We start from the raw sequence: 14,204 nt of genomic DNA on the forward strand, positions 1-14,204 counted from the left end.
CCTGGATGTTTTCTTTGGGCTCCCAAGACCTCTCCTCAGGACTGAAGCCCTTCCAATCCACCAAGAAGTAGGTTTTACACCTTAGGCTAGTTTCACATTTGCGGTTGTGTCCGCAGCGTTTCTTCCGCAATAATCCGCATGCGTTGTGTATTCCTATATTTAACATTAGGGACGCATGTGTCTGCGTTTGATTGCGTTTTTCCGCGTTTGACGACGCATATGTCGTTTCGTCGTCTGCGGTTTGGCGCGGTAAACGCTACATGTAGTAATTTTAGAGGCGTGAATTTGACGCCTAGAAACGTATGCGGTTGTTAGCGGCAGAAATGTGGCAAAACAACGCATTGCTGTCTATGTGAACGCATGCGGCCGCAAGTACATGCGTTTGCTTGCGTTCGTGAACGCATGCGTTGCCACAGAGAAAAACATGTCTAGACACTGATAAGCCACCCCCCACATACAAGATGATAAAGGGAGGGAGTGGACAGTTGCAGGTCACTACGCAGCAGACAGAGAAGCAGAGCAGACAGACCAAAGCACCTTGGAGGGAAACAAGCCTCTGAACAATGTGAGTATATCCTAGCCAATGCCTTTATTTTCTATTTTCTGTCTCTACATGTCCTAATTTCTGCCATTTCTTTCTGCATGCATGCATCAGAATGTCTTCTTCTTCTGATGAGGAGCAACATCGTGGGCCTTCTCAAGCCGAACATGTCAGTGAAGTGAGTACTCACCTCCTCAGATTGGTAAGTATTCACTGTCACATCTACACATATGACAATTTTTTTTCCTTTTTTTAGAGCACTTCTTCCACTGAGCAGGAGCAGCGGGGTCACGGTCGGGTGTCAAGGCGACAGCGTGTAAGTATACCTGGCTGACTGTTTACTGTATCCTCACTTTAGTATTCTTGATTCTTCCTTTCTTGACTTTACTCTCTCTTTACACTTTTCTTCTGGACTCCTTTTTTATCTTGACTTTCATTATTCATGCCATTTCTCAGCCTCTGTTTTCTTTCTTTTCCTTATGTTAATGTATCCAACATTAATGTCTTTATTTATTTTTTAGGTTCCAGAACGGGATGAGGACCTCGTTGAAAATGACCTCTACTGTTCTTCGGGCCTTGTTCAGTCTGTAGTTAAAAATCCTTTTAGTGTGGTTCAAGTCCCGACTGGAATATGGCTTCAGTAGGTTTTCACACATCTGAAAGGCCTCATCCCCAACCATAACAAATGGCATTGGTGGACCTTGAGTGTTGGGGAGAGGTCGTGGCCGTGGAAAATTAAAGTTTTTGCCATACACACGGCGGCCCATATCCGAGTTCTTAAAAGTCTGGGAATCGTTGCCACGGCCAAAAGCTCCAATGTCCACAGCGATGAAGCGACAGTCCGCATCGACTATTGCCATGAGCACAACAGAAAAATATTTTTTATAAGTGAAGTACTCCGATCCTGTTCTGGCTGGTTCGATAATGCGGATGTTCTTTCCATCCACCGCTCCCAAACAGTTGGGGAAATCACACACATTCCAGAATTTTTCCGCAATTCCAATCCACATGTCCAAGGTGGGTAGGGGTATAAACTCATCCCGGAGAGCATTCCACAAAGCCCGGAAGGTGTCCGCAACTATTCTGGACAGGGTGGATATTCCAAGCCGGTATTGGAAGTGGAGGGATGAAAAACTCTCTCCGGTTGCCAGAAATCTGGAAGAAAATAAAAAAAACCAAACACTTACAATCAATTCTATTTATGGTGTTGTTATGCTAAAGTCATAAAGGAAAATACCAAAAAAATACATGTCAGAACACCCAAAATTAGCACTGTCATTTGTTTAGATTTGTTACGTACCTTAATGAAACCAGCAGACGTTCCTCTGGTGGAATCGCTCTACGGAGCTGGGTGTCCTGTCTCCGTATGGCTCCTTGGACACGAGCAAGAAAATCCCGGAACGAGTCTTGCGACATCCTTGTATATTCTGGAAATTTGTCCGGGTTGGCATTAAGCTCGCCATACAGCGTGTGATAGGCTCCACGGCTCTCACGTAGTTCAATAATGGGGTGTCTCCAAAAACAGCTACGCCGTCTTCTTCTCCATCTTCCGCGATGTCTGTCTTGCTCCCAAGCAAACTCACAGGCAAGAAACAGCTTGATGCTTAAATCCAGGTTGAAATAAAAGCTCTCCATGCGAAGATCCATCATGACACAGGATACAGTAGCACACTGTTAAGATTTCAGCAGTCCTAGGGTCTATATATAGAGATCCCATAATACACGCCCTCTGTAGTCACATTGGCGGTGTCTGGTTATCTAGATTTTTCTCCTGTTAAATATGTCAACATGCGCACCAAAAACGCAAACGCAGGAAAAAACGCATGGAAAAGTGTACAAACGCAGCTTTTTTTAAACCACATGCGTTCCCGCATGCGTCTAAAAAACGCCGCGTTTGTACGAGTTTATATGCGTTTTTTCATGCACTTGCGGATGCGGATTAAACGCTGCAGATTCTAACGCAAATGTGAAACTAGCCTTACTCACTTTGTGGCCAAGATATCTTTTACCTCAAAGACATCCTCTTCACTAACAAGATCAGGAGTGGTACCCAGGTCCTTAACCCCTTTCTGCGATCCGACGTACTATCCCGTCCACGGTACCCGGGCCCGTATGACCGGGGACGGGATAGTACGTCGGCGCGATCAGCGGCGCCCACGTGGTGAGCGCCGCTGATCGCGGCCGGGTGTCAGCTGATTATCACAGCTGACACCCGGCACAATGTGTCAGGGGCGGTCACCGACCGCCCCCGACACGTTAACCCCTTGCACACCGCGATCAAACACGATCGCGGTGTACCGGGGGTTAAAGGGAAGCATCGGCAGGGAGGGGGCTCCCTCCGTGCTTCCCTGAGCCCCCCACGGCAGCGCAATGTGCAGAGCTGCTGCGGGGGACTCCCTTCCTCCAGGCCCCCGAATCCAAGATGGCGACAGGGGCCTTCGGGGGCCTGCGGAAGCTGGCTTCCTCAGTGCCTGCAAAGCGCAGGCATGAGGAAGCCTTCTGCACTGCCTGTGTCAGATCGCTGATCTGTCACAGTGATCTGTGATGTGACAGATCAGCGATCTGTCACAGGACAGTGATGTCCCACCTGGGACTATTTAATAAAGTAAAAAAAAAAATAAAAAAAGTGTAAAAATAATTAAAAAAAAATCGCCAAATAAATTAGAAAAAAAAAAATATATATTCCCCCAATAAATCCATTTTTTGGAAATAATAAAAAAAAAAACAATAAACGTACATATATTAGGTATCGCCGCGTCCGTAACGACCCGCCCTATAAAACTGTCCCATTAGTTAACCCCTTTAGCGAACCCCTTAAAAAATAAAAATAAAAAACGAAGCAAAAAATAATGATTTATTATCATACCGCCAAACAAAAAGTGTAATAACGCGCGATCAAAAAGACGCATATAAATATCCATGGTACTGCTGAAAACGTCATCTTGTCCCGCAAAAAACGAGCTGCCACACAGCATCATCAGCGAAAAAATAAAAAAGTTATAGCTCGCTGAATAAAGCGATGCAAAAATAATTATTTTTTATATAAAATAGTTTTCATTGCATAAAACCGACAAAAACATTAAAAAACGACCTAAATGAGGTATCGCTGTAATCGTACTGACCCAAAGAATAAAACCGCTTTATCAATTTTACCGCACACGGAATGGTGTAAACGCACCCCCCCCAAAAAGAAATTAATGAAACGCTGGTTTTTGTTCATTCTGCGTCCCAAAAATCGGAATAAAAAGCGATCAAAAAATTTAACGTGCCCGAAAATGGTACCAATAAAAACGTCAACTCGTCCCGCAAAAAATAAGAGCTCACATGACTCGGTGGGTCAAAATACGGAAAAATTATAGCTCTCAATATGTGGTGATGCAAAAACTATTTTTACAATAAAAAGCGTCTTTTAGCGTGCGACAGCTGCCAAACATAAAAACCGCCATAAATAGTAAATCAAACCCCCCGTTATCACCACCATAGTTAGGGAAAAATAATAAAATAAAAAAATGTATTTATTTCCATTTTTCCATTAGGGTTAGGGCTAGGGTTAGGGCTAGGGGTGTGTTGGGGTAGGGTTAGGGTTAGGGTTAGGGTAGGGTTAGGGTTAGGGCTAGGGCTAGGGTTAGGGCTAGGGTTAGGGTTAGGGCTAGGGTTAGGGCTAGGGTTAGGGTTAGGGGCGTGTTGGGGTTCGGGTTGGAGTTAGAATTGGGGGTTTCCACTGTTTGGGCACATCAGGGGCTCTCCAAATGCAACATGGCGTCTGATCTCAATTCCAGCCAATTCTGAGTTGAAAAAGTCAAATGGTGCTCCTTCCCTTCCAAGCTCTGCTATGCACCCAAACAGTGTTTTACCCCCACATGTAGGGTATCAGCCTACTCAAGACAAATTGCAAAACAATTTTTGGGGTCCAATTTCTCCTGTTACCCTTAGGAAAATAAAAAATTGGGGGCAAAAATATCATTTTTGTTGAAAAAAATGATTTTTTTATTTTCACGTCCGAGTGTTATAAACTTCTGTGAAGCACTTGGGGGTTCAAAGTGCTCACCACACATCTAGATAAGTTCCGTGGGGGGTCTAGTGTCCAAAATGGGGTCACTTGTGGGGAGTTTCAATAGTTTAGGTACATCAGGGGCTCTCCAAACGCACATGACACCCGCAGACCATTCCATCAAAGTCTGCATTCCAAAACGTCACTGCTTCCCTTCCGAGCCCCGACGTGTGTCCATACAGTAGTTTTCTCCCACATATGGGGTGTCAGCATACTCAGGACAAATTGGACAACAACTTTTGGGGTCCAATTTCTCCTGTTACCCTTGGGAAAATGAAAAAATTGGGGACTAATTGATCATGTTTGTGGAAAAAATACGATTTTTTTATTTTCATGCCCTGGCATTATAAACTTCTGTGAAGCCCTTGGGGGTTCAAAGTGCTCACCTCACATCTAGATACGTTCCTTAGTGGGTCTAGTTTTCAAAATGGGGTCATTTGGGGGGTTTCCACTGTTTATGTACATTAGGGGCTCTCCAAAGGCAACATGACACCCGCAGACCATTCCATCAAAGTCTGCATTCCAAAACGTCACTACTTCCCTTCCGAGCCCCGACGTGTGCCCATACAGTAGTTTTCTCCCACATATGGGGTATCAGCATACTCAGGACAAATTGGACAACAACTTTTGGGGTCCAATTTCTCCTGGTACCCTTGGGAAAATAAAAAAATGGTGACTAAAAGATCATGTTTGTGGAAAAAATACAAATTTTTTATTTTCACGCCCGGGCGTTGTAAACTTCTGTGAAGCACTGGGGGGTTCACAGTGCTCACCACACATCTAGATAAGTTCCTTGGGGGGTCTAGTATACAAAATGGTGTCATTTGTGGGGGGTTTCCACTGTTTAGGTAAATTAGGGGCTCTCCAAAGGCAACATGACACCCGCAGACCATTCCATCAAAGTCTGCATTCCAAAACGTCACTACTTCCCTTCCGAGCCCCGACGTGTGCCCATACAGTAGTTTTCTCCCACATATGGGGTATCAGCATACTCAGGACAAATTGGACAACAAATTTTGGGGTCCAATTTCTCCTGGTACCCTTGGAAAAATAAAAAAAATGGTGACTAAAAGATCATGTTTGTGGAAAAAATACGAATTTTTTATTTTCACGCCCGGGTGTTATAAACTTCTGTGAAGCACTGGGGGGGTCAAAGTGCTCACCACACATCTAGATAAGTTCCTTAGGTGGTCTAGTTTCCAAAATGGTGTCATTTGTGGGGGTTCCACTGTTTTGGTACATCAGGAGTTTTCCAAACGCGACATGGTGTCCGATCTCAATTCCAGCCCAAAACGTCAAATTGCGCTGCTTCCCTTCCGAGCTCTGCCATGCGCCCAAATAGTGGTTTTATCCCCACATGTGGGGTATCAGCGTACTCAGGACAAATTGCACAATAACTTTTAGGGTCCTGTTACCCTTGGAAAAATAAGAATTGAGGGTGAAAAGATCATTTTTGTGGAACAAATATGATTTTTTAATTGTATGGCTTTATGTTATAAACTTCTGTGAATCCCATGGGGGTTCAAAGTTCTCACCACACATCTAGATAAGTTCCTTAGGGGGTCTAGTTTCCAAAATGGTGTCATTTGTGGGGGGTTTCTACTGTTTTGGTACATCAGGGGTTTTCCAAACGCGACATCATGTCCGATCTCAATTCCAGCCAAAAACGTCAAATGGCGCTGCTTCCCTTCCGAGCTCTGCCATGCGCCCAAATAGTGGTTTACCCCCACATGTGGGGTATCAGCGTACTCAGGACAAATTGCACAATAACTTTTAGGGTCCTGTTACCCTTGGGAAAATAAAAATTGGGGTGAAAAGATCATTTTTGTGGAAAAAATATGATTTTTTAATTGTACCGCTGTACGTTATAAACTTCTGTAAAGCCCTTGTGGGTTAAAAGTTCTCACCACATATCTAGATAAGTTCCTTGGGGGGTCTAGTTTCCAAAATGGGGTCACTTGTAGGGGGTTTCCACTGTTTAGGTACATCAGGGACTCTCCAAACGTGACATGGCGTCCAATCTGAATTCCAGCCAATTTTGCATTGAAAAAGTCAAACGGCGCTCCTTCCATTCTGAGCTCTGCCATGCGCCGAAACAGTCGTTCCCCCCCACATATCAGGTATCTGCGTACTCAGGACAAATTGCACAATAACTTTTGCAGTTCAATTTCTCCTGTTACCCTTGGTAAAATAAAAAAAATTGAACCTGAAGTATTTTTTTTATGAAAAAAAGTTAGATGTTCATTTTTTTTTAAATATTCAAAAAAATTCCTGTGACGCACCTAAAGGGTTAATAAACTTCTTGAATGTGGTTTTGAGCACCTTAAGGGGTGCAGTTTTTAGAATGGTGTCACTTTTGGGTATTTTCTATCATATAGACCCCTCAAAGTGGCTTCAAATGTGATGTGGTCCTAAAAATAAAATGGTGTTGTAAAAATGAGAAATCGCTGGTCAACTTTTAACCCTTATAACTTCCTAACAAAAAAAATGTTGGTTCCAAAATTGTGCTGATGTAAAGTAAACATGTGGGAAATGTTAGTTATCAAGTTTTTTGTGTGCCGTATCTCTGTGATTTAAGGGCATAAAAATTCAAAGTTGGAAAATTGCGAAATTTTCAAAATTTTCGCCAAATTTCCATTTTTCTCACAAATAAAGTTATTTGAATGAAATGTTACCACTAACATGAAGTACAATATGTCCGGAGAAAACAATGTCATAATCACCGGGATTCATGGAAGCGTTCCAGAGTTATGACCTCATAAAGGTACAGTGGTCAGAATTGTAAAAATTGGCCCGGTCATGAACGTGCAAACCACCCTTGGGGGTGAAGGGGTTAAAGAAGTAGCTCAGAACTACAGGTTTGAGGAGGGAAACATGGAAGTTAGGCACATGTAATGAAGCAGGCAATTTCAATTTATACGAGGCTGCGATGAAGTGGGGACCCAATTTGTAGGAGGGCATTGTTATGGATCTGCAGCTCAGGACTAGGATAGAAGGGAGGAAAGCTGACCCTGCACTAGGAATAGGTTGAACCTCTACAATGGAGTGGGCAACCTATTCCTTGTGAATAGACCCACCAATGTTTCCTAGACTGAACTCAAAGACCTATAGGTAGGGGGAAGGGTATCCCTGTACGGTCTAGGGACTGGGAACAAAAACAGGTAACCTCCTAGTAGAAAAATAGAGGAAGCTACAGAAATGAATGGAATAGCAAAAACAAAACTGGCAGAACCAGAGATCCCAGAACTGTACAAAATCACACACAGAAAGCAAACAAGGCACCAAGCCAGAAAACTAGCAGATTACCACTGTTGTCCAGCAAGGCCTGGGAGGCAGGTGCTGAGTAATAAAGGGTGATACTGATGCACCCCAGAGGCAGTGGGATACTCGGTACCGGGCCAGTTGTCTTAAAGGGATGTGTCACAGTAGCAGTGACCCGGTCTGTGGCCCCAGGCGGTCATGTAAAAGGGGAGTATTGATTAGGGATAAAGTTTATGTAGTGATTCGTGATGCCAGTTGGAGTGTTCGACTGTAGTATAGCCGGCACTGCAGATGATCCCTGGGGGAGTAGATGGTGATGGCAGTGCAGATGTTTAACACTCTCCAACCAGGGCTGACCCCCAGAGATAGTGATGTAAGTAAAAGGCACAGAGTAATAAGGCAGGAGACAAGGAAAGTCCCTTTATCATTTACTGCAGTTCAGATGCAGTTCAGAGGAGATATTACAACTCTGACCAGGTTACAGTCTGCGCTGCAGAATGGGAATTGTCCTTCTCTCTGCTGTGACTCGGTGTAAGCTTCCTGCTATTCTAATCCCTTCAGGGACCAAGGCTTCCCGGAGTTTACAGCTTCCAGTATAGCCACTACTCGCTGTTTTTTCCCCCTCTGGCAACTTGCAGCTTGGATCCTGTGTGAAGCTCAAGTTCCTTCTTGCACAATCCTTCACTGATCCTAATTTGCTGCAGTCTTCCTGGGGGAAAACACTCTGCTGTTGGTTGTATAAACTCACACAGTCTCTCAGCTTACCACCCTGCTCTGAAAACATGGAAGGCCTAGGGGCTGGCTCCCTGATTCTTCTTAGCTTTGCTCCTGGAGGAAGCGCATGTCATGGCTTCAAGGAGCAGTCTCCATTTTCTCCTTCACCTTCTTCTTCACTGAAAACAGCAACCTGACTCCTCCCCCTCCCAGTTAGGGCATGTCTGCAAATCTCTAAGCTTCAGACAAGTAAGGGAGTGAGGTAAATTGTGTGTGTGTTGTGGCCTCTAGCAGAGAAAGCATAACTCCAATTGCTTACAAAACACATGCAAAACAGTACATATTTAACCCTTTTGTGGCGGTAAAGGCATAGGGCGCCACATTCCCCACTAGTTAAAGGTAGCACGTCCTTGGGCTACACACGGAATATAAGTTTATAACAAAATGACAACATTTAACCTGAGTTGAGTGAACAGTCCCAGTAACTGAGTTGAGTTGTGGATTACAGCCCAAAACCACTTCTGATTGTTTGGATCGTCCCTGAGTGCAGCTGCAGGGCACACAGACCATAATTGAAAATTCACTGCACTGGCTGTTTTAGATGGCTTCCTGCCAAGGCACGATAAACAGATTTTTCTTCTCAAGTTTAAGAGTCTTTACAAGAGTTCTTGTAGTAGAAGAAGGCATAGTAACTACTGAAATCTCACATTAGTCCATGTGGGCACAACTTCTTTAACATTTTCAATAACATTACCTAAGGCAAAGTTCAATGTAAGTACAACTCAAAACTAAATTATTAATCTTAGACTATTTTACAAATCATTTCTACAGCGAGAAGGGGATTGGCCCTGTGTGCTACGCTGTGATCTGTGCATGATAGGAATACTAGGCAACTTCCTACGAATCTTTGAACCTACCATGGGTACAACAGGTTCACTGCTGACTGTGGGCAACTTTTCTGATTCTTCCTCATGCAAAGCGTTAGTGGTTGGCATTAGCGACTCATTGCTTCCAGAAGAATTTGGTGTCTCTGGTAAAGACCTTTGTGGGAACACCATCACTGGAACTACCAATGCATTGCTAATTTGTAGCCAAGAACTAGGGAATTCACCTAGAACAGTGCGAATCTTTGTATCAGTCTTTTCCTTTAACTGAGGATCTTCCCTAGTCTCAACTCTTTCACGCAACTGTGCTGGACATACTTTCAGATTGCCTCTGGATACGGTAGTACACGTTTTTCCGCCGTCTTTGGAGATAGTACACACTTTGCTGTTGTCATAGCTAGATGGTTGAATAGTGTAAGGCTGAGCCTCCCACTGGTCATCTAATTTGTGGTTTCTTCTCTTTTTCTTTAGCACTTGTTCACCTGTTGGTAAGGGGGTTGCCACAGCATGTCTATTGAAGTTCCTTTCCTGTTTTTGCCTAGCTTGAGCAAGACCTTCTTCTACACATTGCTGAACTTTTTGATACTGCAGTTGTCTTTCTGTATTCCAATCCATGTCCAATTGGCTGGATATGGCTTCAGGAGTTAGGACTCCCATTTCCAGGTGGATGGGGAGTTTACCTGGATGTGCACGCATCAAGTAAGGTGGGACATATCCTGTAGCGCTGGTTGGGATATAGTTGTACATTTCAATCAAATCAGGTAATTTCTCAGGCCATTGGTTCCTTTCTTCCAGTGGTAGGATCTGCAATAAATTGATCACCAGATGATTCAGTTTTTCGCAAAGACTATTGCCTTGTGGATGTTATGGTGTAGTTCTGATCTTTTTACATCCATAGAAGGAGCAAAATTCTTGGAAGACCTCTGATTCGAAGGCTGGATCTCTGTCTGTCAGCACTTGATCTGGGTAGCCATGTGGTCTGCAGAAATATTCCTGGAATGCCTTTGCAGCTGTTCTTGCTGTTTGGTCTTTCACCGGAATGACCACTAGGAAATGGGAATAGTGATCCTCTATTGTTAAGGCATAGGTATACCCTGATCGACTTGGGGATAGTTGCACGTGGTCTAAGGCCATCAGTTCCAAAGGTTGTTTAGTGATGATGGGCTGCAAGGGGGCCCTTTCATTGGCAGAATTCTTTCTTCTGAGATTACATGGGCCTCATTCCCTACACCACTGTTCAATAGACCGTCTCATACCTGTCCATATGAAGCGGTCGTGGATGCCTACTTGCAGCTTTTTCCAACCAAAGTGTCCCTCTTTCATTGTGGTAAGCTTTCTAAACCATGGGCACATCTTTTCTGGGGACCACGATCTGCCATACTAGTTCATGCGTACGTGGGTTAATAGCTCTTCAGATCAACTTGCCTTCAAAAAGGAACAGCTTCTTTCTCTCTTTCCAAACCTGTTGGACATCTGCAGGAGCATCAGGAGCTGGAGACGAAACTGCTTCACCAAGGAATTATTTGACCATACATATATCTGGGTGACTGCTCTGCATCTCTGCCCAACCATGGTGGGGTAGTGGATTAAGGGAAACTTCGTGAATGGCAAGACTTCTCCCTGTCACGTGGTTAGAGTCTTGGGAGGCACGGTGGCGGTGGAATACCGGCATCTCTATTTCTTCCAGGTCTTCTAGATCTTCTGCTGTATCAGGAGCATTTGGCATACGGGACAAAGCATCAGCATTGGCGTTTTTAGTGCCAGCTCGGTATTTAATGACGAACTCATAATTGGACAACCGAACCATGCATCTTTGCTCCAAGGCGCCGAGCCTGGCAGTCTCCAGATGGGTTAATGGATTGTTGTCCGTATAGATGGTAAATTTAGATGAGGCCAAATAGTGCTTGAACCTCTCGGTCACTGCCCAAACGATAGACAAGAATTCTAGCTTGAAGGAGCTATAGTTGGTAGAGTTCCTCTCAGTAAGACGAAGCTTCCGACTGGCATAAGCAATGACTTTGATAGGACAGCTCCTAACCCCACATTGCTGGCATCGGTGTGCAGGATAAACGGCTGATCATAGTCTTGATACGCTAAGATCTCTTCTCCAGTAAGTGCTTGCTTAAGGCTGTTGAATGCCTCATCCAACCTAGCATTCCACTCTATCAGGGAACTCTTGCCTCTGGCCTTTTTAGGTTGGCCAACTAGGAGATCTTGAAGAGGGGCTGACAATTTAGTAAATTCTTTGATAAAACGTCTGTAGTATCCCACTAGGCCTAGGAATTGTCTGACCTCTTGGATGTTGGTGGGTACCTGCCAGTCTCTGATGACAGTCACTTTGTCTGGGTCAGGTGCTACTCCTTCTGCACTCACAACGTGGCCTAAATACTGCACTTTGGGCTTTAGGAGATGACACTTAGATGTTTTACCTTTAAGCCGAAGTTGGACAACGCCTCTGAGACCTCTGCCAGGTGTTGCAGATGTTCCTTATAGGTCCTGGAATATACAATCACATCATCCAAGTACAATAGCACAGTCTCAAAGTTCATATGTCCCAGGCAACATTCCATAATTCTCTGAAAGGTCCCAGGGGCACTGCTCAATCCAAATGGCATGTAATTAAACTCACAAAGCCCCAAAGGAGTAGCGAACGCAGTTTTTTCTTTATCTGCCTCAGCAACAGGAACCTGCCAGTACCCACTGATTAAGTCCAAAGTGGAGAAGTACCTAGCTGATTTTAATGCTGCTAGAGACTCCTCTATGCGCGATAAGGGGTATGCATCTTTGTGAGTAATTTTGTTAAGTTGTCTGTAATCTACATGTGGCGCCCCTGAGGCTTCAGTCACCACAGAGGTACTGCACCTTCTCCTAAGGTGTAGTGCCCCACCATCCAGGTAAGGTGGGAACTCCTGACCACACTCCACACCTGCATTCCACACACAGGATAGTTCATTGGGGCCACCTAACAGCTTCAGGCTGGGGGTTAGCAGAGCACCCCTCGTGGAACCCTGCTTCGTAACACGAGATGTGCTGGGAGGCGGGTGGAGTGAGATGATATAAAAGAGTGGGAAGAGTGAGAGTAGTTAGTTAGTTAGTTAGTTGGTTAGAGGAGAGAGACGAGAGAAGATGGGTGTCTGAAGGACGTGCTGCAGCAGGTCCCAGTGATCTGGGCTGCTGGCAAGAGAAAGACCAGAGAAAGAACTGATAAGATTGATAACCTAACCTTCCATAAGAGAGATAGAACAGATCAGAACGAAGGAGAATAGAAGGACGGAGGGAAGCTGGTTGAAGAAAGATAGAGAACCCTTCCAGTCCAGAGCGCAAAGGCCGGGGCCCGGTCCCCGAGGTTGATTGGATCTTTATGTCCGGCAACAGACACCGGAGGAGTAGTGAGCCACTAACGCCATGCTTGGGACACAACAGCAACTGAATAGAGAGCCGGGACGCAGTGAGGAGTCCCCGAAGCAGGCTACAGCTGTCTGTCATACAAGTAAAGACTAGGAACACCTAGAGAGAGGCATTCCAGGGTAACTAAGTACTGGAGTACTTCACACCTTAAGGCGCATTGGAGGAGTCGTTCAGTGAAGGTACATATTGGCGGAGTGTGGAAGGGAGAACCCTATCTGGCCTGGAGGTTGGCTGGAGCCCTGACCTGGAGAACACAGTACGGAGGCAGGCAGTTGTGTGAACTGCAAACAGTGAGTAAAGCCTTGGAACCGCACACCCTGGTGTCCTCCAGTTATTCCAGCACCGCTACACCTGAGTAACAACATCTATACCATTCTGCTCCTCTCCTCATCCATTGCACCTACACTGCCCTGGGACTACAGCTCCACCTGTGGGGAGCTACAGCATCTTTGCTGCACCACACCATCAGTCCCAGCAGATCTGCATGCAGCGTCGGCTCAACATCTTACTTGCCAAACACCACGGGTGGCGTCACGAACAATCCAAATAAACTATTACACCATTAACATCACCGCCATTGATATTGGGCGCCCGGGGCCACGAACCGGGTCACCGCTGCTGTGACACATTCCCACCTTGACACCGGCCTGGAACCAAGTACCCCGCTGCCCTGGGTGTGAGAGGGCGACCCATACACACATGCGCATGGTACCATCTTTCTTTTTGACCAGCACCAGGGGAGCTGCCCAAGGACTGTAGCTATCCCTGATTACCCCTGCTTGTTTCATTTCTCTTAGCATACCTTTTACACACTGATAATGAGCTAGAGGTACAGGACGATACCTTTCTTTGATAGGTGGGTGATCTCCTGTGGGGATGTTATGTTGAAACCCTTTTACCTGCCCAAAATCCAAGGGATGCTTACTGAAAATCCTTTCGTATTCTTGTACCACTCTCTGCACTCCAATTTTCTGATGTACAGGAGTAGAATTGGTGCCAACATGTATCTTTTGGAACCATTCCTCCCTCTGAACAGAAGAGCCATTTCCATCCATCGCTTCTGATGGATCCAAGGGTTCTACAGCCTGGATATTAATGTTTCTGACTGTGAGTAGTTTGGCTATGGTTGCATAACAGGGCAAGCGAACTTCCTACTCTCCACAGTTCAGAACATGTACCGGAACCCTGCCCCTTTTAAAGTCAACAATTCCCCAGGCAGTCAGCACAGTGGGTCTGCTATCTGAATAGACTGGTTCAAGGAGAGCTTGGTAGTCCCGTCCTCTGATGCCTATTGCTGCTTTGCATCAGCTGAGAGTCTCACTCCTAGGGGGAAGCATAATAGAGT

Source organism: Dendrobates tinctorius, unplaced genomic scaffold (genome assembly GCF_039654945.1).
Source record: "Dendrobates tinctorius isolate UK_male_01 unplaced genomic scaffold, ASM3965494v1 ptg000063l, whole genome shotgun sequence".
Classification (NCBI taxonomy): domain Eukaryota; kingdom Metazoa; phylum Chordata; class Amphibia; order Anura; family Dendrobatidae; genus Dendrobates; species Dendrobates tinctorius.